This window comes from Panthera tigris, chromosome B3 (assembly GCF_018350195.1).
Source record: "Panthera tigris isolate Pti1 chromosome B3, P.tigris_Pti1_mat1.1, whole genome shotgun sequence".
NCBI classification, from domain to species: Eukaryota; Metazoa; Chordata; class Mammalia; order Carnivora; family Felidae; genus Panthera; species Panthera tigris.
In genome coordinates this window covers 32622618-32647831 of record NC_056665.1, presented here as the reverse complement: position 1 = coordinate 32647831, position 25214 = coordinate 32622618, and the positions used below count along the sequence as shown (strand labels likewise).

At 47.3% G+C, this 25214-nt stretch overlaps 1 protein-coding gene across 2 annotated transcripts in view; it reads left to right on the top strand.

The window, feature by feature from the left end:
* Positions 1-231: 231 nt before the first annotated feature.
* REC114 (REC114 meiotic recombination protein) overlaps positions 232-25214 on the top strand; it is a 172110-nt gene continuing 147127 nt past the window's right edge. The window contains exon 1 of one of the 2 annotated variants that reach the window (XM_042988432.1): positions 232-1360. The gene's annotated coding sequence lies outside the window, so the exon portion shown is untranslated. Of the gene's footprint in view, positions 1413-25214 lie in introns of both variants that reach the window. The other variant, XM_042988431.1, reaches the window with a different exon arrangement.

Sequence of the window (25214 nt, the reverse complement as noted above, 5' to 3'; positions counted from 1 at the left end):
AGAGTGTATGGAAGGGGCTGTGGCAGACACTATGATAGGGTCTGTGATAGAGGCTTGTGACAGGGGTCTATGACAAGGCTGAGACAAAACCTATGACAGAGGCTGTGACAGGACCTGTGACAGAGGCTGTGATAGAGGCTGTGATGGAGCTGTGATAGGCTGTGTTAGAGGTTGTGACAGGGACTGTGACAGTGGCTGTGACAGGGGCTGTGACAGGGGCTATGACAGAGTCTGTGATAGAGGTTGTGATGGGACTGTGACAGGCTGTGATAGAGGCTGTGATAGGGACTGTGACAGGCTGAGACAGGGGCTGGGACAGAGGCTACTACAGGGGCTGGGACAAAACTGAGACAGAATCTATGATAGAGGCTCTGATGGGGGCTAGGACAGAGCCTGTGACAGGGGCTGTGACAGAGTCTGTGACAGAAGCCATGACAGGAACTGTGACAGGGGCTATGACAGGGGCTGTGATAGGGGCTGTGACAGGGTCTGTGACAAGACTGAGACAGAATCTGTGATAGAGGCTGTGATAGAGGCTGCGACAAAGGCTGTGATGGACTGTGACAGGAGCTGTGACAGGAGCTGTGACAGAGTCTGTGATAGAGGCTGTGATGGGCTGTGACAGGGACTGTGACAGAGTCTGTGATAGAGGCTGTGATAGGGCCCGTGACAGACTGTGATAGAGGCTGTGACAGGCTGATACAGGGGCTGGGACAAAACTGAGACAGAATCGACGATAGAGGCTCTGACGGGGGCTAGGACAGAGTCTGTGACAGGGGTTGTGACAGAGTCTGTGACAGAGGCCATGACAGAAGCTGTGACAGGGGCTATGACAGGGGCTGTGATAGGAGCTGTGGCTGTGACAGAAGCTGTGATGGGGGCTATGACAGAGACTCTAACAGGAGCTATGACAGAGGCTGTGATAGAGGCTGTAACAGGGGCTGTGACAGGTATTGTGACAGGGGCTGAGGCTGTGACAGGAGCTGTAATAGGGGCTATGACAGAGACTCTAACAGGAGCTATGACAGAGGCCATGACAGAGGCTGTAACAGGGGCTGTGACAGGGGCTGTGACAGGTATTGTGACAAAGGCTGTGGCAGGTACTATGACAGATGCTGCCACAGTGCTGTGACAAAGGCTGAGACAGGGACGGTGAGAGAGCCCGGGACAGAAATGTGACTAAGTCTGGAACCACAATCAGAGTTGGGACAACAGCTCCCGGAGCCCAGGCCTACACTCCCACGGTTGACAGAGCAGTTGGCGGTGACAGCAGCAACACAGCAAACACATGGGCCCAGCCAGGCCCAGGCACTTGTGGAACTGCCAACAGGCTGAAGCTGCCACAGGAGAGCGAAAGGGGGTGAGTGAGGCCGGTTCCTAGCCCCCTGCTGTGGGTTCCTGTGTGTCCATGGGTAAGTTTCCGGGCCTCCGTTTCCTTGGTAATGCCGGCCTTGGGGAGAGGCCAGGTTGCAGAATTAGACCGGAGCAGATGTGGACCGACCCAGGGTCCCCGTGAGACTCCAGGCTTTTTCAAGGGGTCTCAGGGTCTCCCCAGCCGCCGCCAAGAACAGCCTGCTGGCCGAATAAGAAACGCACCCTCCACCTATACAGACAACCATTCCCCCCATGTGTGGGTGCTAGTGTGATGCATAAAACACCTATTTGTTTTAAAGTATAACTGAATTCATAGCCGTGAAAACTGACATTTATGGAGAGCTAGCTCTGTGCCAGGCACCTTGCCAAGTGCTTAGCATGGATTAGCTCATGTAATCCCTGCTAGAGTCCTGGTCAGGTAAGTGGTATTATCTCCATTTTACAGATGATTAAATCGAGGCTAGTGAGGTTGACTAACTTACCCAAGCTCCCACCGGCAGAGGAAGAGCCAGGATTTGCTGGCAGTTACGTCTGACACAGTGTCTTAATCTCACCCACCATTGGCTGCTTTTCTCAATCACAACTGCTATCACGTGAGATGTATTTTGAAGCTTCAAAGCCAGAGGGTTTTTTCAGCGAAAAAGAGGTCCTTGTACTCGAATGGGCTGGGACCTACTGTGTACAGGCTCCAGCAGCCCTGCTGAAATCACACGGGTGCCCTGACTTGCGCTTCCTCCAATTCCTGGTCTTTAATGCACCCGGGGCCACCTGGTGATCCCACTGTATTTTCCTATCTGCCTGTCCTCATGCTGTTCCCATCGGTTACCATTCTCCCAATCTTTGCACCTCTTCCTACAGAGTCCTGCCCATCAGCATTGAAGCCTGATCAGATGCCTTTGATCCAAAAAGGTCCTCTTTGAATCCTATTGCCTCTTTCCCTCCTTCCCATCACATCTAATCTTCTTGAAAGGGAGGGAAGCCCTCGCCTTTGTCTCTCAACTGCCACTCATTCCTTAGCGCGCAGCCATCAGGCTTTGCTACCCTGTGTCTTCAGCAAGATCAAGTCCACCTTTCGTTCCCTTCCTTACCTCCCTCTTCTTGAAACATCCTCTTCCCTTGACTTCAGGAGCACATACTCTCCCGATGTCCTCTCCATCTCTGGCAGTCCTCAGTTCCCCGTGTGGGAGGAGGAGGGCTTCCTCAGCCAACTCCGCATCTCTTGGCTTCATTCCTGACTCTGTTGCCCGTGCTTTCTTTTCTTTTGTGATCTCTCTCCTGGGACACTGTCACCCAGTTGGGCTCAGTTCTCATCCATGCCCTCAGCCCAGACCTCTCCCATGGGCTCCAGATCTGGTTGTTTAATGGCCTCTTGGGTATCTCACAAGCACCTCACATTCCACACGCTCTTCTTCAAAGACCCCTCTTTCTTCCCACTCAGTGAATGACCACCATCCTTCCAGTGGCTAAAGCCAGAAACACGGGCATCGTTCCTGACTCCTTCCACCACCAGTCCCACCACCGGCCCCCATATCCAATCAACTCCAACGTCCTGCTATTTCTCCTTCATAAATATCTCTCAAGTACGTCTACTCCTTACCATGTCTGCTGACACAACTCCAGATTACTTCTTGCCTAGGCCATGACAGCAGCCTCCTAATGGAACTCCCTACCTCCAGCCTTGCCTTATTATAACCCATTATCCATGATGCATCCAGAGTGATTTTCCAAAATGTAACTCTGGCATATCTGCTTAAGACTCTATAATGATTTCCACTGGGCTGGGATAAAGGCCATTTTTAATGGCCTGGCCACCATGATTTCCTCAGCCTTCCGTCTCAACAGTGCCCTCCTTCCCCTGGCACTCTGCACTCATGCACTTTCCTAGACTTTCTGCTTGTGGTGGTAGCGACACTCTCGTTAATGACTGCAGTGGCGATCATGGAGATGTTAGTTGTTGATGATTAAGGTGGAGTAGCAAGTTGAAAACACTGCCTACCACATTGTAACGGCAGTCGTTGGAGGCAGAAACCGTCCCACAAGGTTGGTAACATATGCCCATCTCAGGACCATCTGCAATGGGGGTTGTTTGGGGACTCTCTAGTCAGGGCACAGCTGTCTTCCCATGGTGACTCTTGGCTGTCAGCCTGAACCTATGTCCAGTATTCATCTCTTTTCAGCCTTGAGTTGATCCCAGCAAGTTGGTGCAGTAGTGGCGAGGGTGATGATCGTAGAGGGACCAGGTGATAAGTGTGAAGATGCCACTGCCGTCAGCCCTTAGTGAGGACACAGGCAAGGTTAGCCACGAGGCCATAGAAGATCAGCTCCAGCCAGTTGGTGCCCCAAGCTCTGTCTTTGCTGGTGACTCTCTCGGTGACCAGCTTAGGTGGTGCTTTGACTTTCTCGGAAGCTTAGGTCTATAGCCCCGACCAACCACCCAGTTTCCGTGTATGCCCAAGACCGGTAGCCTGACCTCCATCACGGGGCACTGGCTTGCCAGGCGGGGCCTCTGACACCCCTGATATAGACAACATTCTTCCCCAGATTCAGCATTTATTTGCATGTATAAATATGCATGGGGGCTATTTTCCTGAACTTGGGAAAGGGATTGGGGGCTAAGAAGACAGGAGATGAGCAGTCTGGAGGATGATAAAAAGGTATCTGGCCCTGTGGCAGTCTGAGAAATGGTACCCAAAGATAATCGAGTCCTAATCCCTGGAACCCTTGAATGTTACCTGATATGACAAGACACTCTGAAGATGTGATTAAGGATCTTGAAAATGGGGAGATGACTTTGGATTAGCTGGGGAGGCCCTAAAGGCAATCATTAGTGTCCTTGTAGGAGGGAAGCAGAGGGAGATTTGACACAGAACAAGAAAGCAATGTAACCATTGAAGCATGATGCCATGCTGCTGGCTTTGAAGATGGATGAAGGGGCCATGAGCCAAGGAACACAAAGAAGGCAGCTCTAGAAGCTGGGAAAGGCGAGGGAAAGATTCTCCCTGAGAGCCTCTGGAGAGAGTACAGCCAGGCCTGCCAGCACTGTTATTTCAGCTCGAGACAGACTTCGGACTCCTGGCCTCCAGAGCTGTAAAAGAATAAGGGGTGCTCTTGTAAGCCAATGGTTTGTGGTCATTAGTTACAGCAGCGGTAGGAAACTAAACAGTCCTGTTCTGTCCTCCTTCTCTGTCCCCTCTGTCTTCCTCTTGCGCTGGGTTAATCCCCTTGGTGTTAGCAGGGAGGTCAGACACTGAGCAGTAGAGAAAGCTGTTCTCCTCACTTCTCCTCAGGGCCCAGCACCCTCTGGTTCCAGGAAATGGAGGCTTTGGGAACATTGGAAAGGGGACACTGCCTCACAGCAGTAGTCACACATGGGTCACTGTTGGAGTGGCTTTGCTGGCAGCAGGCACTGAACCAGGAGAGGAGAATTCCAGAGAAGCCATATGGGGATTGTAGCTGACGGGGTGATGCTTCATCATATGTGGGCTCCCTTTTTGGAACTCCCAGAAATACTTGTGGCAGAGGAGGAAGAGGGCAGAGGTCTTGTAGGTGCCAGAAGAGAAACAGCAGGAACTTTGGGTGATGGATGTTAATGGAACTTTATTTATAGCCCCAAACTGGGAGGGTCTGATAACATTTGTGTTACATTGTTCTTCTAGCCCACTAGTCTCTCCCTGACTTTACGCCAGGTGGCTGATTAAGCAAGTAATGATTCCCAAACTCTTTTCATGCCCTTTCCCCATTTCCATTCAGCTTTTTATCTTTTTTTCTTATGGAGTTGAAGGAGTACTTTCTATATTGGGAAGAGTTTTTCCTTTTCTATCGTTTATTGCTACAAATACTACCCCCCCCCCCACAGCCCAATTGTTATTTGACTTTTGTTACGGGGCATTTGCCATGTCAGAAATTTTCATATTTTATATAGTGAAGCATACCAACCTTTCTTTTTAAAATTTTTTAATGTTTATTTATTTTTGAAAGAGAGAGAGAGAGAGAGAGTGTGTGTGTGTGTGTGTGTGTGTGTGTGTGAGTGGGGGAGGGGCAGAGAGAGAGGGAGACACAATCTGAAGTAGGATCCAGGCTCTGAGCTCTCAGAGCCTGACGTGGGGCTCGAACCCACAGACTGCAAGATCATGACCTGAGCCGAAGTTGGATGCTTAACTGAGCCACCCAGGCGCCCCAACCTTTTCTTTTATAATCTCTAACCTATATCACACCTGAAAGAGCTCTTCCCCACCTGAAGAAATATTTATTTACATTCTCTTGTCTATAAGCACATGTCATATGCATATGTAATCGATCTTTCCCCTATTAACTAGCAGTGCCCCTTTTCTCATACAGTACATTTCTATCTGTATGGATATATATTCTGGATTCGATACCTATTCTGTGATTTGCTTCTTATTCCTGTTCCTATAACACAACCTTTCCCCCAAATTACCATAATGTACTATTATCTTTTAAAAAAAGAAGATAAAGAATCTTTCTCCTCTCCTGCTGTCTCTTTCAGAATTCTTCTAGCTATTTCCTGTGAGATTAACTATATATAATTATTTGATGCTGGTCTTTTGATTAGGATTGTACTGGGTTTACGAATTAATTCAGAGGAAATAGATATCTTTAGATCATGGTATCTTCCCTTCCAAGAGGAAGGTCTGTCTCTATTTAAATCTCCTTTTGTGTCTGAGGAGAATCATGCCATGGTTTCAGCCCTGGTGCAGCCTTTTCTCTCATTTTTGTTTCTTTTTGTTCATTTCTGTCAAGTTTGGGGAGGGTAGTTTTGTAAACCTGCATTTAAGCCACCACGATTCCCAGAAGCCTTTAGCTTTGCACTGCGTTGGGGGCGAAGGCGGAGATGATGAGCTGAGGCTGTGGATGGGGGTGAAATTCAGAAGGAGATTAAATGCTAAGTGAAACGGAACCTTACAAAGCTCCAGCATTTGGGGGGAAAGTGAATGTGGTGGGAGTGGATGAGAGAGAGCACACAGAAGGGAGAGGCCAGAACTAGCCAAAGGGTGTCAAGCAAGCCAGAGGATGAGGACATTTCAAGAAGGGCACAGTCAACAGAGCCGGTGTTGCTGGGAGGTTGTGGAGAATAGCTGCGATGAAGCCGTGGGATGTGTTGGTTGTGGCTGGTTCAAGGTCAGGTGATCCTATCACTCCGCATTTAAACTGGCACATTGAAAATGATTCTGGGACAACAGGGGCAACCCAGGGTTATTTCTGGCAAACCGGAACACATGGTGCCCCTGATTATGGTGAGCTCTGAGAAAGTGGTCTCAGCAGATGACATCCACAGTGCCCATCGTTGTGTCAGTTGAGGAGTCAAGACAGTGAGACTAGATTGTTCTTTTTAGAAGTCTGGACAGAAAGGTAAGGAGACAGTTGGGTCATAGCCGGAGGGAAATTAAGGTTGGAGGAGGGCTTACTTGCTTGTTAGTTTTTTACACTTGACAGATTTGTCTATCTGGTGAGGAAGAGGACTTAGCAAAGAGGGAGAGATTGAAGATGCAGGGTATAAAAGGAAAAATTAATAAAGACGGGAGACTTAGGAAGGAAAGAAGCAGCCCCAAGAGCCTACAGAAGACCTGAGGCCTGCCTGGAAGAGAAGGAAGGACAGTTCCCAATATGAGAGGCAAGTAAAAGAATACATGACAGGCCAGGGAAAAACTGAGGTGCAGAGAAGGATCTGAGACAACTCAGTTAACTTCTCAAGGATGGTTGCCGAGAAGGAGGGGGGCAAAAATCCATATGGGGCAAAGAGCGTCCAAAAGGAAAGGCCCCTTGGCCCCTTCCTTTGGAGATCAACATGGTTATCCCTTCTCTGATGGATTGAGATGATTCTAAATGAGGTCCACTGGTGGTAGGAAGCTTGACAGATTGTCTAAACTCAGTACCAGGCCCTAAGCTTGCAGGGTTCTGGCTGGTATGTGTCTGGGACTGGAAGCTTCTCTCACCCTAACCACTTTGACAGGTTGGGGGTCTTTCTCCACTGGAGAACTACTTTAGAAATCCCTTGGAAATCTGTACCATTGAGGACATCAAAGCACTGCCTTGCTGGACAAAGATGCTGGGATTGTGCAGGACCAGGTTCTACACGGATACCTTGGTGTGGCAACAGAAGCCATAGCTAATCAGAGGCTCCAGTGCTCTCGTCTGTCCCCTGGCTTTGGATGAGCCAGCTCTTTTGAGGACGTCCTTGTATGCTTTGACAATTCGGGGCGGAGGAAAAACCCAAGACAGACAGACTGTACTTCTTGTCACTTCAGATGGGCTTGAGTAGTTAGTGTGAATGTTTATGAAACATTTATCTTATTTCTTCCCCACCTTGATAAAGCAGGTTCGTATAATAGAATGTTCGACAGCCATTCGAAATGATATCAGAAAATAAAACAAGTAAACTTGATGATATGAAAAAATATTTAGGGCACATTAACTGAAAAACGGGTATGAACACAGCAATCTGATTTTTTTAAAAGGATATGTAGTATGTCCATACATGGACAGATAGATGACTGTAAGTATATACCAGCTAGCAGTGACTGTTTCTGAGTGGTGGAATGTGGAATTAAGGGTGACTTTTCTTTTTCCCTTAACTTTATTTACAAATTTTTTGACAATGTGTTTGTATTGCTTTTTCTTAGTTAAAGAATGTGGTTATTATTTTTTTTTTTGAAGGATTGCCAAGCAGCAACGGGACCCCATCTGAGCCTGAAAGAGAAATCTGTCAAGGGGCCCATGTATCAGGTTGAGTTTACTCCCTCCAGCTGCACTCAGCAGCTTCCTTTTCCAAAGGGAAAACAACCTGGCCAAATTTAGCGATGTCCTTAGCCCAGTGCTGCTCACAGGTCACCCATGGGACACATCCGGGAAGAGCCTCCCTACATTCCCCACCTGGGGTTCCATGGACAGCCCACCATCGTTGAGCTGGCATCTTCAATCCAGGTGCATAAATGAAACTTTCCCCCTTCCTTGACCCTGCAGACAACTGTCTGGAGAGCATTTGTACCCCGACCAAAGGGAAAAGTCACATTGCCAGACCAGAATCCAGCACTCAGAAGGATGGCACTTTTACCTCTAGCCAGAATCCTTGATGAGTCCTAAACAGCATTCAGATGTGAGTTGGACAGCAAGTGCACTCATCCTGGCCTAGTTTGTTGGTCCATCCTCCATGCATCAGTGAGTTTGACTCAAGAAAGGCCCATGGGGCGGTTGCTGGGCTCAGAGGCTTTGCTCCAGGTCAGCCCCATTGGAGAGGAGCTTAGTGACACTTCCTACCTACATTTGGCTAGTGTGTGTAGGGGCATAGTTGTTAGATATGAGGGGGTCTCCACTGGGCCATGCAGAAAGGTCTGGGCCTTCACTTGGCACTCTACTCTTCCCATATCCCTGAGCTTTCGATCCCTAAATCAGACATCACCACCTGCCCCATGGGAAGCCCCATAGGCAGCCAGACTTTTCTGTCCCCGGCAACAGGGCCACCTCTCCCAGGCACCTTTGCCGCAACAGCAGGAGTGAAGTGGGCCAGGTGATGAGGGAGGGGCCCACCTCTGTGCCCATGTGAAGATTCCATGCCATCTCTGATAACCTACTAGCTTTCTCTGAGCTTCTTCCAAAGACAGTGAAGGAAATGCACAATTCATCTCTGACCCACAATACGCATCCCATAAATATTTGTTAAATGAACAAATGGGTGAAGAAGTGAATTAATCAATCACCTGGTTTTGTGGGCACAGAGGCCTTACGTGGCCGGATGAGGACATCAACTCTTTTTAGACTAGGGACATGTAGATAAAAATACCTACAGCGCTTGGCTATGAGTAAAAAAGAAAGGCTAAGATGCCAAGTTTTGTGACTGCAATTCAAAATCTGTACGTATTAATCACTTGTATGTATTAATCATGATACTTTAAAAAGTCTTTCCTTGGCACTGGAACCACAGATTATCAAGTCCAAGTTTCAGATAAGCCACACCAAGGCCCAGAACAAGAAGGGAGTACCCAACGCCAGCAGCCTGGTGAAATTAAAGCACACAATATTGGACAGTCCTCTCGGACCCTGGCCTCGCAGGGCTCTTCCCACTGTCTACGCCAGTGTTACTGGAGGTCTTCTGCTCTGGGGCAGCAGGGGGCAGTTTCTCTTATAAATAGATATTGGTTCGGTCACTGTGTGTGCCAAGCAAGCTGCTAGGTGCTGATGATATAATGATGGATTAGATGGTGCTCTGACAAAAGAAGAGATGGGCAGTTATGGTAAGGAAAGTGCACCTGACTTTGGAAGCCTGGAGGAGGGACACCTAGCCCAGACTTGAGGTGAAGGGTCAGGTGGGGGGAGCTTCGGATGGGAAGCAGAAACTCCACATGCTCCTCTTAGAGCTCTCTAAGGGCATCCCTCGGCTGCCACCCCCCACCCCCGCGCCACTCTGTCTCCTGCTTCAGTGACAGCACCAGATAAGAGTCACACCTCTGGGGCCAAGGGGGCAGATAAGTAAGAAAGCTACTCAAATGAAAGAGGCCCCAGGCAGGGGTGGGTGTCAGGCTCCAGAGGGAGGCCCTGTGAAGGAAGGGACATGCTGTCCTGTTTGAAGGGATGTGGAGAGATGGCACGGACCCCATGACAGAGGCCTGAGCTCCAGGACTGTCTCAGCAGGCACTCCAACCCCTGGGAAGTCAAACAAGGTTCTCATCTTCAACCTCAGATCTGTCTTGTCTGGAGTCCAAAGCTTCTCAGGAGGCCCTCGAGGACTCCTGCACTCTGTCTTGTTTTCCGCCTCCTTCCTCTGATTCGTTGAGTCTTCACCTCACTAACAACTCATCCCTCCTGCCTCATCAGCCCGCCCTGAGCTATTTCTTCCATCCTTCCTCATTTGGATGGCTCCTGGAATTCAGTCCCTTCTGAAGAAGCTTAAAGGCAGAAGCAGAGGTGGTGAGAGGAACATCCACGATCCCCCATGCCTATGGTACTACCAACTGGACTAGCCTAGGCAGGGGCTTGTGTATCAGGACAGGGGAGGCATTTTCACACTAGGTCATGAAGCAGAACCAAGTAAAGAGTATCCATAAGGAGAAACCAACAAGGGACAGGGCAGCACCCCATCAAGAAACAACAGGAAGCACCTTCCACCTCAGGACCTAAAGGGGCATATGGAAAAAGTTACTGGAACTTAGAATGAGGAGCTCTCTAGAGAGGGCCACCTGACAATGCTGTGGCCTTTCATAGAGGGACAGAGCCCACCCACAGTGGCCAGGCAGGGAGAATGCCACAAAACAAGCACCCCAACGTCTCTCCTTTCCTGCCCTCCAATATTCTGTGGTGCCTTCCAATGGCCAAATCCAACCAGAAGACAGAGGGCAAGGAAACCCACTGATGCAATCCACAAAGGTCAGGTTCACAGGCATAGAGTAGGGTGGAGAAGAGAGGATGGTGGGTCTAGAGGGGCAAACTAAAGACACCTAGCTTGTCTGGCTAAGTGCGGGGCACCGTGCTGAAGTGTCAAATGGCTTAACTCATTTGAGGGCCATGAGAACCTTATGAGGCAGATATTATTATCATCCCCATTTTAAAGAGAAGGAATCTGATTCCCAGAGAAGCTAAGAAATTTACCCTAATCGTAGCTAGTGAATGGTAGACTACAGATTTGAAGCAAGGAAACCTGACTTCAGGGCTATGTCTTTGTTCAGATTCTGTCTAATCCACTAGTGTGTCCGATAGAACTGTCTGCTGTGATGAGAAGGCTCTACATCTACATTGCCCAATATAGTAGTCACAGACTACATGTGGATACTGAGCACACAAAATGTGGCTAGGGCAACTGACTGAAGAAATGAGTTTTAAATTTGATTTTCACTTTCGGGGCGCCTGGGTGGCTCAGTCAGTTGAGCGTCCGACATCGGCTCAGGTCATGATCTCACAGTTCGTGGGTTTGAGCCCTGCGTCAGGCTTTGTGCTGACAGTTCAGGGCCTGGAGCCTGTTTCAGATTCTGTGTCTCCCTCTCTCTCTGCCCCTCCCCTGTTCACGCTCTGTCTCTGTCTCAAGAATAAATAAACATTAGAAAAATTTTTTTAAAAATTTGATTTTACTTTCATACATTTTAATTAAAATGGCCACATGTGACTACCCTATTGGACCACACAGGTCTTGAGCTTACTCTGTGGGTCTTGGGTTGTTGGACCTTAGAGAGAGGAATTTCTGCTAATCTTGCTCTGCAGCTTAACCCTGGGGAGGGTGAGTTGATTGACAATGTCAGGGGGATGCAGGTTAGCCTTGGACTGAGAAAAGATGTGGGGGGTGGGTGTCCTCCCCCATCTCAGGCTGCAGAAGCTCATCAGATACTTCCCTCCACCCTCACCTGGGGAGGAGCAGCCATGGAGGTAAACAAGGGGTCATTAAGATGCTGGGGGCAGGGTCCTAAGGGAGAAGGGACAAAGACACTTGCTCACCTTCTCCCGCTAGACATGCTGGTTAAAATAATTGGCTGTGGTAGGTCGGCATCTCTGAAATTTTATTGCTACTGCTACTTGGCCTGGGGCAGGCCCCCAAGCACTTTTCACGCTTCTTGATCAGGAGTTCTTAACTGGGCTACTGGGGTTCCATGCATTGCTCTGGGGGGGGGGTCTCTGAAGCCCCTAAAATTGTGTGCAAAACATCGTACCTGTGTGTCTTTGTTTCTAGGAGAAGGTCCACGATGCCATGAGAATCCCAAAGGCATCTGTGACTCACACGACAGTAAAGCCCCTGACTCAGGTCCTTGGAGGAAGAAGTGCCTCCTGCTGGGCTGTGCCCTCCCGCGAGACCCGGTCTGCCCCCCCTCTGGGTTTCTTCCACTGCTATGGCTCTGCAGGCAGACTGTCCCCAGAGCCATCTGGAGCTGTGTGCCTCGCTGCTCACCTGGACACAGCGCTGCGCGCCTCTATCGACTGCCCTAGTTAAGAGCTGTTGAGCTGACTGCAGAGACCAAGTCTGCACCTGCCCCCTCCAGAGGTGGCCAGGCTTTGAGGTGGGGTATAAGCAAAAGCCCTCTGAATCTCTGGGCTTGCAGGAAGGAGCAGGAGTCCTGGAGCCAAAAAAGACGTGCACTTTACCTTGGATCTGTGCCTCCTTGACAAGTTAACGAGCGTCCCTGAGACTCTGTTTTCCTCATCTACAAAATGGGGGGGGTTGGAATAATGCCCTCCCTACAGGGGTGTTGTAAAGATTAACTGAAGTAATGGCTATAAAGCACCAGGAACCCGATAAACGTTAGCTGTTATCTGGCACAACTGGATCCAGAAGTTTTCTCCACAGTGTTCTGGCAGGAGGCTGTGCAGCTCTGCCCTGGGGAACTGCAGCCTCCTGGGGCGGCCCGGCCTCCATTTGGACAGCTCTGTGAGAAAGTTCGGACGTCAGTCAGGAACTCTTTGCGTTGAAGTGACAGAAATTCAACTCAAACGGCTCACCAAAAAAGGGATTTTATTGGCCCAAGGAATCGGAAAGGGCAGGAGCCGAGGTGATTTCAAGGGCTCTGGAGACCCAAACAGTGTTGTCAGGACTTTCCTCCTCTCCCTTCACAACTCTTGGCTCTCTTTCTCCATGTAATTGAGGAGAAGGCAGCCCACAATGCTCAGCATACATGATCACATCTTACTGAATCACAAGGTAAAGCTTCTAGGTCCCACTGATGACATAAAAATTCTCGGAGAAGGCCTGAGGCGGCCCAGCCTTGGGTCACATGACCATCCTGAGCCAATCGCCATAGGCAGGGCCATGGGTAATTATGATTGGCCAGGTCTTGTCACATGACCCAAGGATAGGCAATGCTAAACGGTAGCCCTAGTGGAACCAGTTGGAGTGTGCAAGGGTAGAATCCCCAAAGGGCAAAATACTGTTTCTAGAAGCCTATAGAAAACCAGAAGGTATGCACCACCCTTCTTCCCTTACATTGGCTCCGATTCTCTGTCCCTCTGACAACCTCCAGGCCCACACCGGTCCTCGCTGTGTCCCAGCAGGCATAGCACACGGCTGCTCACCCAGTCGAGCCAGCCGCTTGGAGATACAAAGTGTCAGTATGACTTGACCCAATGTGCTTTCCTCCAAGCAAAGTTGTTCTAGTTCCTCCATTTCTCCGAGTGCAATAGGTTTCCAGACCTCTTCCTTCTCTACTCCTGAGCAGACGGCAGCAATCTGGTGGAAGTTGGAATGGGGGCCAGACTTGAGATGTGTCTGCCGGAATGCTGATGAAAATCATGGAGGGCTGCAGTACCCCTTGGTGCCAGTCGCCAACCTGCTGTTTCCTTTGGCCAAACAAGCGAGTTGACTGAGGAGAAAGCACAAAGAAGGAGGAGAATGTGGGGAAGAGGAGGAAGGAGAGAAGAGGGAAGAGTGGGAGGAGGGAGGGAGGCAGAGGTAGAAATAGAAGAAAAGGAGACAAGGAGGCCACGAGGAGAACAGGGAGGAAGCTTCAGCTCTCTAGGAGCTCCCAGGCTGGGAAGCACCATCAAATACTTTAAAAAGTACCCAGCTTGGGTGGCACAGACTGTACATGCAGGAGCTGGCCAGTCAGGGGAGGCTTCCTGGAAGAGGGGGCCTGGAAAGAAGAAGGGGATTGCAAAGCTGGAGCTTGGCTCAGGGAGCTTGCTGCAAGAAGTGCAGAACCGTCTCTGAATGCTCAGCTGGACAGTACGGGGCAGGCTGGCAGGGGAGGGGGCTTGTGCTCCCCTTTCTCCCCTCCCATTCTTCCTTTCCCAACCGGGCTGCTCTGCAGAGGTCACCCCTAGGCTAATGAGGAATCTTCCTGAGGTTTAAAACCAATTAAGCAACAAACGGCTTCTGATTAGTTATTTCTCTTGATATGAATTTTAATGAACAGCCTCCTCTCCCCTCCTTAACTCTCAAGCACCCCTCGGGGTCAGCCAGCTTTTGGTCTGCCTTGGAGAGCCTGCAGGGGGTGTCTGGGAAGGCTAGAGGGGAAGGGGAGAGGGGCCAAAGTGGGGTCTAAGCAGTTTTCCACTGCACAGCAAGACCTGCCAGTCAGCTTGCATGTCCCCTGACATTTCAGAGTTTCACTGTGTCCTAAGACAGGACTGCTCTCTTGGAGGGGAAGCGGTGTGGGGGGTGGGGCAGAGAGATACACAACCACTGACCTCTGCCAGCTCACCTTGTCCGAGAGGCTGAGCAAAATGTAACAAGTTAGCACGTGACAAACCTAGAAGTGCTTGGTGAAAGACATGGGAATGGGGGCAGTGCCACGTTTCAGGGGGCACAGAGCTGGGGACAGGGCTACAGGAGAAGGCAAAATGGTGCACGGGCAGAACTCAGTTCTACAGGGGTGCGCTGAGTGCTTTTGAACAAGCGAGCCCCCACTCTCACTGCTTATCCTTCCAGGAATGTAGAAATGCTAGCTATAGCTTGGCCTTTCTCTGGGGACTCTTATGTCCCTCCTATGAGATGATGCAAGAGAAAGTCCACGATAAGCCAAAAAAAGAGACTGGGGGTTGGGCAGGGAGTGTGCGAGAGGTGGCAGGGCACTGTCTTCTTTACTGCCCTGAGCGCTCACCAGGAGAACCCCAGCACAGCAGCAGTGGGACCCTGTTTGGTTATATACCATCCCTATTTCACAGGCAGCAAACTGAGGCCAATATACTCAGCTCTGTCTCCAGTATGGACAAAAGGGGCAGCTGCAGAGCCTCAGGGTCCAGCTCTTTCCATCCTAAAATGGGCATCCTCTGGGATCCTCCCCTGGGATCTAGAAACCCAGAGGGGAGGCTCAGGAGCTTGGTAAAGCCTTGCTGTCCAGCCCCACACTCCTGACTACTCCTTCCAGCTGAGCAGAAAAGCTCTTTCTTGAAGGGAGAATGAAGTCCATGGTGTCTGCTGGAAGAAGGAAAGGGAGGGGGAAGCTCCTCTTGAGAATCGCTGACAAGATAAATAAAGATGGATTTTTCTGCAGGCTCCTCTTTACCATCTCCCTTCTCTTCTCTCCTCCCAGAGTACATATTTTTCCTCTCCCTGTCCTCTCTGTCCCTCTCCCTGCCATTCTGTTCCCTACTCAGTCCACGTTGGCTCTGAGGGGCATCTGGCTGAGGGATTACAGAAGGGTCTGACAGGCCCTGGACTCCCAGGGATAGCCCAGTGAGTTTTGTAGTGATTCCCTGAAAGGCAGCCCTGCTGTCCAGGTCAGAGGAAAGACATCATTTCTGGCTCAGGCATCTGAGTGATGACAAATTTAGAGCAGCCACCCCCAAGCCCAATCTCTTTGGCTTCCGTTTTGGGTAGCAGGAGCCAGCCTGGCCCACAAGATTGGCTTCCAACCAGGGCTCTGCAGTCCAGAGTGGGGCCAGCTGTTCCAGGCCTGAGATTTCCCTGTACGTGTCCCCATGTCACCATCAGGCACCTGGGCCCCTCTGGTTTGCTTCACCGCCCCAACTTTCTGGACTGTGTCCTCCTCATGCCGTGGTGATGGGTGAGGAGACAGATTAGTCAGGTCACTTCGTGGCAGGACAGTTCATACTAACGTGGGCACAAAAAGGGACTTTGTTGGTAGATGTTGTGGTACCAAGTTGTCCCTTTTGAGAAGCAAGCCAGGGTCAGGTATGGGATATTGGCAAACGTATCCCAACCAAAAGAAGGGTCGAACTGCCAACCTGGAGAGAGCAGGGATACCACTAAGCCTCAGGAACATCTGAACTCAGTCTCAAATGCTGCCAGGAATCCAACTTCCTCCTTATGTCTCCATCCGTGTCCCTGCTTCTCTCTGACACTAGATTGGCTTCCTATATCTCCTGAGCTTCACCCTCACAACCGCAGCTCCTGGAGAGAGATGGGGTCTGTATCTTAGCCCCAGTGTAAGAAATGCTAGCAAAGAGGTCTGATTGGCTCAGCTTGGATGGCAGTCCCGCCCCTGAAGCACTCAACTCTGGCCGGTGGATGGAATAGCAAAATGGCTGCTCCCATGGGCACCCTATGATTGGAAAGGGAGAAGGCGCAGTTTACTGTAAGTTGGAAGGGAGGAAGGGGGGAGGAGGGGAGCTCACCCCAGAAACTGAGAGGAGGGATGGAGAGACAAATCAGTAGGTATCTATCTCATCTTCTCTCTGACCATGAGGATAGTGGGATTTTTTTTTTTTTAAGTCTTATTACAGAGACTTTGTGAATGTTACTCTCACCAACTCTGGTTTGCTAGGACCACAGACAGCTGGATGTCTTTCCTTCCGTCATCCATAGCTCCTGACCTGTCATCTTGATTCATGGACTGTAGTCACATGTCACCCCAGATGTGGCCCTGGTAACCTCCCCCTGTCATCTTGTTCTGGCATCATCTCATCTTGGTCAGCTTTACTTAGCAGTTGAAATAGAGCCCACAGATGGGAGCCTAGGATTTGGAGTTCAATCTACCTGAGTTTGGATTAAGTGCCACCATTTACTATCTGTTGGATCTTAGCTTCTCTTGTCTAATTCCCTCTGGTTCCTCGCATGTAAAATAATACTTAGCCAACAGGGTTATGGTAGAGGATAAAACAATAGAGTGTAAGCTCATGGCACACAGTAGGCACTCAAAAGGGGCAGCTTGGAAAAAAGCCATGCAAATGTATAAGGCCTTCTCAGATTCTTTTTCAAATAGCAAGATCACTATATCTGAGCAGATGCTATTTGTGCTAGATGAGGGATGAGTGGTGGGGATTACCTTCAAGTCCCAGGGTCCTGGATGCAGGCTAAGGGAGAGAACTTCAATCCCTTTCCCTAGGGAAGCCCACACACACCCCTTCCGGCCAATTCTGGGGAGCCCTCTCTTTCCTGGGTGACTGCTACAGCCCTGATAAAGCCTTCAGGCCCACCATTGGCCTCAGGGGAAAGGACTGATGCCCTAGAGTCTATCCTGAAAGCAGAGTGGATCAGGGGAGGGGGATCCTGCATGAGATCCTGGCCACATCTGTCCTGAGGAAGCTCCAGCTTCCAAATGTCTCAGGCCACAGGGAGAACCCTGAATACAGGCTCCCATTGTGACCATGATCTGCGTCTGTGTTCAAAGCAGTCTTGTGTATCAGTGCAAGCTGTCCCTTCTGAGGAGCTGGCCGTGACTGGGGATGAGATATTGGCAAACACGTCCCAGCTTCATCCCTCCCCCTTGTTTGGACCAGCATCCCTGAGCTCTGGCTGGTAGTCATAGTATTGGTGGGGGTGGTGGGGCTGCAAGGAGGATCAAAGACGTGGGCACACACGTGCAAGCACACTCTCAGACACACACTCACCCTCGCACATGCTGGCCCTGTGAGCGGAGGGAAACAGATGGCCAAGACCAGAAGCCCTACCTGATGTCTAAGCCTCCCAGATGCCTAATAATAGTAATTGAGACTCTACACTGACAGAGCACTTACCACGTGCCAGGCGCTGGGCTCACATCTTCACCTTCATTATTTCATTGACTCTTTTCCACGACCCCTGGACATGGGCATTAGTCTGTAAAACAGGGGTTTTACAGATCAGGGAATGGAAGCCCAAGGGTTAAGTAACTTGCCCAAGGTCATACAGAATGTGACCGAACCAGCGTTCAATCCCAGACTGACTTCAAAGCCCTGTTATCCTGCGCTCACCTGGGTACTAGAGCAGACACAGTTTTCCCAAGGAGAGATTCAAAGGGGACAGACGAATCTTAAGGCAGATGCACTGGTTCTTGGAGGGGGGCCTGGAGCGGACCAGCCTCAAAGTCACCTGGGGAAGTTGCTGGCGGTGCAAGTTCTTGGGTCCCATCCCCTCCCTCCATGTGCTCCTTTCCTTCAGGTATTGATTCCATGAGGTGGGGTGGCCTAAGAATATGCATTTTAGCAAGCCACCTAACTCCCATGAAAATAGCTTCCTTCTCCATTGTAAAATAATAACAGTGTTCACTGTAAGACGTTTGAATCCACGTGGCGCTCAGAACTCTGCATTTTAATCACATTCTCCAGGAGACACCTATGTTCACTAAAATTTAAAAACACTTTCTCAGGGGGTTGAGCCCGTGCCCTTCCTTAGGTGAGTCCCAGGCATCTGCACTGAGGACTGTGGGACCTCCACAGTCTGGAGTTCTGGACACCCCCTCCAGCTCACACCTGGCCCCTGAGGCTCCCCTAGGCACTTTGGACTCAGCCTCACAAGGAGGGTGGAGAGGGTAGTGAGCTCTGCTCAGAGGTGACTCTACCAAAGCTTCCCTATCCACCGGGGATGCGTCAACAGCTTCTGCAAGAACCCGCCCTTCCCTCTGCTGCTCTGCCCAGGACCCTCTCTTGGGAAGCCTGGACCCACCCCTTGGCTCCCTACTTGCTCAGCCCCTCCCACACCATTCTGCCAGACTTACAAAACTCCTCTTCCAAGAATGTCCTCCCCTGGGTAATTGGACCCTCAGGCCATTGACATTTAAAGAAATGTTCTTGACCTTTTCAGCAGTTCCATAAAATCACAAAATAGAACGCTAAATATTACTGCAGACTCCTACTTGCCCAGACCCTGGCAGAGACTCATTTTCCAGGCTAACTCAAGAATGAGAGAAAATAGCAAAATTGCCAGCAAAAAAAAAAAAAAAAAAAAAAAAAAAAGTAAATCCCCTTCTCAAACATCTCCTTTTTGGTAATCATCCCATTATGGACCACTATTAACTGGATCAAGATTCTGCCATCCTCCACCACCACCACCATCACCACATCCACCCCATCATCATCATCCATGACTACCATTGCATGGTTCACCGTCATCACCTCAATTGCATCATTACATAAAACTTGTAGGATTTGTGCTCTTGAGACCTCACAGTGTGCAAAGTTTGCTTGTGCTTTGGATCTCTGGTCCAGTACCTCTCCCTGCTTCTCTTCTTGCCTCGTTGCTATGGAACCAGGTGGAATAGTGGATGGAGAAGGACCGACTAATGGCTCTGGAGGGAGACACAAGAGAGGACACACCTTGTGGGGAGACAATGAATGTGTTAAAGACATTTTGAGAAAATCAAGAACTTTTAAAAATAGATTCGATAGTGGATCAGGACCATCCCTTACATTTACAGAGCTTGGGTCAAGGGTAGAAATTTAAACTATTTTTCCCGTAGGTTTCAAAGAAAGTTTTGTCGTCTAAAACAGGCGTCCGCAGATTCTGGTCTGCAGGTCAAATCCAGCCCTCGGCCCATTTTTATGTGGTCCTTGAGCTTAAAAAAAATGCTTTTTACACTTTTAAATAGCAGCTTTGTTGAGATATAATTCACACACCATAAAGTTCACCTTTTTAGAGTGTACAATCCAGTGGTTTTCAGTGTATTCACAGAATTATACAAGTATCACCACTCTTTAATTCCAGAATATTTCATCACCCGCATCCATCAGCAGTCATTTCCCATTCCCCCATTCCCCCCCAGTCCTTGGAAACCAATAATCTACTTTCTGACTCTATGAATTTCTCTGGACATCGTTCTGGACATTTCATATAAATGGAATCATACAATATGAGGCCTGTTCTATCTGAATTCTTTTGCTTCGCATAATATTTTCAAGGTTCGTCTACGTTGCAGCATGTATCATATATATAGCATGCATAAGTAGTATTTCATTGTGTGGATACAGATGTGGTGTTTTCTGATACCGCCTCTGACACCAAATGCACGGGTTTTTTCTTTCATGGCAAATATATATTATTTTCCAAACTAACAACAACCAATTCTCAGACGCCAGCTGGGTGTCTAACAACTCAATTCAGTTCTGACACAGTCCAGGGTTAGCACAGACCCCATAGGTTAAGGACTCAGCCCCACAAGACTGCTTCCATTCAGATGCCAGCTATGAATGGGGTGCCCAGGCTACTAAGAGCTTCCACAATCCCTTTCAACTTCCACAATTCACTAGAACAACCCACAGAACTCAGGAAAGTGCTTTACTTGCAATTACTGGTTTATTGGAGAGGATACAAATAAACAGCCAAATGGAAAAGATACACAGGGCAGGATATAAGGGGTAAGGCATGGAGCTCCCATGCCCTCTCTAGGTGTACCGTCTTCCCAGCACGTCAGTGTATTCCCCAACACAGAAGCACTCTCCTTGTTGGAGGGTTTTTATGACCTTGCCTCCAGCTCCTCCCTCCTCCTTTGAGGTCAGGGATGGGGCTGAAAGTTTCCACCCTGTAATCATGTATTTTGTCTTTTTGGTGACCAGCTCCCATCCTGAAACAGTCCAGGGGCCCCACTCTGACTCACCTCATTAGCATAAGCTCAGCTGTGGTCTGAAGGGGTTCTAATGAACAACAAAAGACACTCCCATCACTCAGGACGTTGCATGAGTTTTAGGAGTTCTGTATTAGGAACTGCGAACAAAGACCAAATGGATATTTGATTATGCCACACAATATACCACATTTTATTTATCCATTGATGAATGGATAGCTAATGGACATGGGGATTGTTTCCACCTTAGCTATAATGAATAATGCAGCTGTGAGTATGCACACACTGTTTTTGTATGAATGTTATGTTTTCAGTTCTCTAAGGTACACACCCTGGAGTCATGTTTCACTTCTTGGGGAACTGCCAAATTGTTTTCCAAAGAGGTGTTTTATTTTACGTTCCCACCATTAATGTGTGATGGGTGCAATTTCTCCATATCCTTATCAACACTTATTATTGTCTGGCTTTCTTATTTTAGCTATCCTACAGGCTATGACGTGGGATCTCCCTGCGGTTGGCTTTTACATTTTTAAAGGGCTGCAAAAACAAACAAAAACAAAGGAGCCTACTATATGTAGCCTGCAAAACCTTAAATTTTTAGTATCTGGATCTCCACAGAAAAAGTTTAGAACCCGTGGTCTGAGATATTCTAAATTATCTTTTGAATTAAAAGGCAAAATAGAAGTCATAATTAGCAAATATCAAGAGTTAAAGTCCAAATTACTTAACTAAAGCTGAGATTCATATTTAAAACAAAGCACTTATATATTAAGTATTTTTATTGAAAAATATTCACTGGAGTGCCTGGCTGGCTCAGTTAGTAGATTCTTGCATGTGATTCTTGATCTCAGAATCATGATTTCAAGCCCTATGTTGGGTAGGAAGCCTACTTAAAATATAAATTAAAAAAAGAATTAAAAACATTCACAATTTTGGCATTCTTTGCTTTTCTAGTTGCCTAAGGTAAGGATCATACTTCAGGGATATTATATCTAGATCTAACATACACAAATTTAAGAGTATCATGAATTGTTTAACTTTGCAAAATACTCCTCGGTCGCCATGTACAACTATTGCAAACCCTGTGCTAATTCATGAGTGCCTCCAGAGCCGTGAACTGGAATATGGAGAGAAGCAAGAAATGGTTCATTGGCACTGTTGGAACAGACAATTTATTATGCAAGAATCTACAACATCCACATTCTGTAAGAGGAGGGACGTGACAAGTTAGTCTTTTCTCTACTTACGAGCTTCTGCTGTAAAATCTTGTAGGCTGTCTGCTGTGGACCCATCTCCAACCCCTGGAGCTGCACAGCTCAGATGCCTACTGAGTAGGTAGAGGCCCTAGGGCAAGAAGCGGGGAGAAGTGATTCCCCGGGGCCTGAACTGTGTTAGTCACAAAAGCGGATGTTAGGGCAATGGGTCGCTCAGCTCAGTGCAATATCCACAGTGATATTGGTGCCCATGATTTCTTTAAAAAATTTATTTTCTGTGTGTTTGAAATATGTGGGAACTTCTAAAGGACAGGGTCTTGCTCAGGTCTGAGAGTAATATTGTATTCTTGTATTAGAAGATATTGAGGGATTGTTATTAATTTTGTTAGGTGTGATAATGATATTATGGTAATTTTTAAAAGTCATCTGCCAACACTGAAGTATTTATGGACGGAATGAAATGATGTCTAGGATTTGCTTTATAATACTGCGGCAAAAAAAAAATCAGAGAGATAGATGAAATAAGATTGACAAAGTATTAATATTAATAGTTGTTGAAATTGGGTGATGATATGACTTCATTTTACCATTCTCTCTACTTTTATGTTTGAAATTTTTTATAATACAGTTAAAAATAGGAAAATGAAATGTAAAAGGACAGAAAGGTTGTCAAAGAAAGGAGAGGGTGCGGAGAAGATGTCCCTGGCCTCCTGGGAGGGCAGCCACATGCTTCCCCGTGAGAGTGCAGGAGGAATACAGCAAGGACACCCATCAAGGCAGCTGTAGCCAGATGCAAGAACCTTTCCTCCCAACCCACTCCATAACAAGTGGTATGAAAGTACTTAGACCTGAAGGAAAGGACTAATTCAATGTTTCCAGGATTCCAGCTATGCGTGTAACCAGCTGATGCTTTGGTTACTTTGATATAGGCCGTTCCAATCCTATTCCATAAAGAAGGGTCTATTTAGGGTAGGTTACACCAGGAAGACTGAGGGATAAGGAGAAGACAAGGCATGCTTGGGATGACAGAAGAGTCCCTGAGAACCCATGGACTGAACCCTGTGGTAGCTGTGTTCCACATAATTTTCAAAACTGGGAGACAGTTCAAACACCAAAAAAAATTGTATAAAATAGCTTGGTAGACATCCATGTACCTGCCACTCAGCTTGTGAAATCTTAACATTTTGCCATGATGCTTTAGACCTTTTTAATAAGTTAAAATACAATATTATACAGTTGAAGCTTTCATGAACCAGTCTGAAATTCTCTTCTCCCTTTTTCCTCAGAAGTAACCATGAACTTGTAGTTGGTGTTCATCATTCCCATGCGTGTTTTATACGTAAACTCCATGGGTATGCATCTGTAAGCAGTATTTAGCACTATATTGCAAGTTTCTAAACTCTATATAAATTAAATCACACCTAGGTATCCTTTGGCAATTTTGTGTTTTCACGCACATTCTGCAAGATCTATCTATGTTGATTCTAATCATGGCACAATTTATTTATTCACCTCCCTGTTGATGGACATTTGGGTTGATTCCCATATTTCTCTATAACAAACTGTGCTAAAATGAAAATTTTGTAGCAATCCCTATCAAAATAACACCAGCATTCTTCACAGAGCTAGAAAAAACAATCTTAAAATTTGTATGGAACCACAAAAGACCTCGAATAGCCAAAGCAATCCTGAAAAAGAAAACCAAAGCCAGAGGCATCACAATTCTGGACTTTAAGCTGTATTACAAAGCTGTAATCATCAAGACAGTATGGTACTGGCACAAAAACAGACACATAGATCAATGGAACAGAATAGAGAACCCAGAAATGGACTCACAAACATATGACCAACTAATCTTTGACAAAGCAGAAAAGTGGAAAAAAGTGTCTTCGGCAAATGGTGTTGGGAAAACTGGACAGCAACATGTAGAAGAATGAACCTGGACCACTCTTATACCATACACAAAAATAAGCTCAAAATGGATGAAAGACCTAAATGTGAGACAGGAAGCCATCAAAACCCTAAAGGAGACAATAGTCAACAACCTGTTTGACCTCGACCACAGCAACTTCTTACTCAACATGTCTCTGGAGGCCAGGGAAACAAAAGCAAAAATGAACTACTGGGACCTCATCAAGATAAAAACTTCTGCACAGCAAAGGAAACAATCAGCAAAACTAAAAGGCAACCAATGGAATGGGAGAAAATATTTGCAAATGATATATCAGATAAAGGGTTAGTATCCAAAATCTATAAAGATCTTATCAAACTCAACACCCAAAAAACAAATAATCCAGTGAAGAAATGGGCAAAAGACATGAGTAGACACTTCTCTAAGGAAGACATCCAGATGGCCAACCGACACATGAATAAATGCTCAACATCACTCATCATCAGGAAAATACAAATCAAAACCACAATTAGATACCACCTCACACCAGTCAGAATGGCTAACATTAACAACTCGGGCAACGACAGATGTTGGCAAGGATGCAGAGAAAGAGGATCTCTTTTGCACTGCTGGTGGGAATACAAATTGGTGCAGCTACTCTGGAAAACAGTATGGAGGTTCCTCAAAAAATTAAAAATTGAACTACCCTGTGACCCAAGAATTGTACTACTAGGTATTTATCCAAAGGATACAGGAGTACTATTTCAAAGGGGCACATGCACCCCAATGTTTTTAGCAGCACTATTGACAATAGCCAAAGTATGGAAAGAGCCCAAGTGCTCCTTAACTGATGAATGGATATATATATATATATATATATACACACACAATGGAATATTCCTCAGCAATCAAAAGAATGAAATCTTGCCTTTTGCAACAACGTGCATGGAACTAAAGTGTATTATGCTAAGCGAAATAAGTCAGTCAGTGAAAGAGAAATATATGATTTCATTCATTTGTGGAATTTAAGATACAGACCAGATGAACATAAGGGAAGGGGAGCAAAAATAATAGAAAAACAGAGAGGGAGACAAACCATAAGAGACTTTTAAATACAGAGAACAAATTGAAGTTTGCTGGAGAGGTGGGGGTGCGATATGGGCTAAATGAGTGAGGGGCATTAAGGAGGACACTGTTGGAGTGAGCAGTGGGTGTTAGATGTGAGTAATGATTCACTAAATTCCATTCCTGAAATCATTATTACACTGTATGTGAACTAACTTGGATTAAATTTTTTTTTATTTAAAAATAAATGAATTTTTTAAAAAGAAAAAAGAAAAAATGAAAAATGTGTAGATATTTTCTTATGCACATGTATGAGAGTTTCTATATAGCTGACGGTAAAATAGTTGATTTCTAGGGTGTACACATCTCATATGTCGCAGTTCCTCTCCGAAGTGGCGGTATGAGAGCCCCAGTTGCATGAGACTTCCTAATTTTTGCATCTGTTGAGTAGAAATGGTATGTCAAAAAAAATTTTTTTTTTATTTTAGAGAGAGAACGCATGAGTTGGGGAGAGGGGCAGAG